The sequence below is a fragment of the Bos mutus genome, chromosome 15, assembly GCF_027580195.1.
Source record: "Bos mutus isolate GX-2022 chromosome 15, NWIPB_WYAK_1.1, whole genome shotgun sequence".
NCBI lineage: Eukaryota > Metazoa > Chordata > Mammalia > Artiodactyla > Bovidae > Bos > Bos mutus.
In genome coordinates this window covers 31,548,480-31,549,732 of record NC_091631.1, presented here as the reverse complement: position 1 = coordinate 31,549,732, position 1,253 = coordinate 31,548,480, and positions in this window count along the sequence as shown.

Sequence of the window (1,253 nt, the reverse complement as noted above, 5' to 3'; positions counted from 1 at the left end):
TAAATGTGAAACTGAATACTACAAAGCTCCTAGTGGAAATCAGGCAAAACACTCTGACATAAATAAGTAGTTGCAGCACGCAGACTCAGTAGTTGTGGCACATGCGCTTTAGTTGCTCCATGGCATGTGAAATTTCCTGGGACCAAGGATTGGACCCATGTCCCCTGCATTGACAAGTGAATTCTTATCTACTGTACCACATGATAGCCATTTTGACTGATGTGAGATGATATTTCATTGTAGTTTTGATTTGCAATGCTCTAAAAATTACCAATTTTGAGCATCTTTTCATGTGCCTCTTGGCCATCTGCGTGACTTCTTTGAATAAATGTCTATTTAGGCCTTCTGCCAATTTTTGATTGATTTGTTTTGATGATATTAAGCCTCATGGCTATATATTTAGGAGACTTCTCCTTTGTTGGGCACATGATTTGTAAATACTTTCTCCCAATCTGTTTTTTCTCTTTTTGTTTTGCTTATGGTTTCCTTTGGTATGCAAAAGCTTCTGACTTTAATTAGGTCCTATTTGTTTATGTTTTTATTTCCATTATGCTGAGAGAGGGACTAAAAAGGATATTGCTGCAATTTATGTCAGAGTGTTTTGCCTGATTTCCACTAGGAGCTTTGTAGTATTCAGTTTCACATTTAGGTTTTTAACCCATTTTGAGCTTATTTTTTGTGTATGATGTTAAAGAATAATTTAACTCCATTTTTTCACATGTAGCTGTCCAGTTTACCCAGCACCATTTGTTGAAGAGAGTCTTTCCACCATTGTGTAGTCATGCTACCTTTGTCAAAGATCAATTGACCATAAGTGTGTGGGTTTGATTTTTGGCTTTCTATCCTCTTCCACTGACCTATATTATCCCAGTACTATACTATTTTGATGACTATAGCTTTGTATTATAATCTGAAGTTAGGGAGCCTGATTTCTCCAGCTACATTTTTCTAACTCAAGATTGCTTTGGCTCTTCAGGGTCTTGTGTCTCCACACTAATTTTAACACTTTTTGTGCTAGTTGTGAAAAATGCCCTTGGTAATTTGATAGGTATTGCACTGAATCTGTAGATTGCCTTAAGTAGTATAGTCATTTTGACAATATTGATTCTTCCAATCCACAAATGTGATATATCTTTCCATCTGTTTGTGTCTTCTTCAATTTCTTTCATCAGTATCTTGTTTTTAGGAAACAGGTCTTTTGTCTCCCTAGGTAGGTTTATTCCCAGGTATTCTATCCTTTTTGATGTGATGGT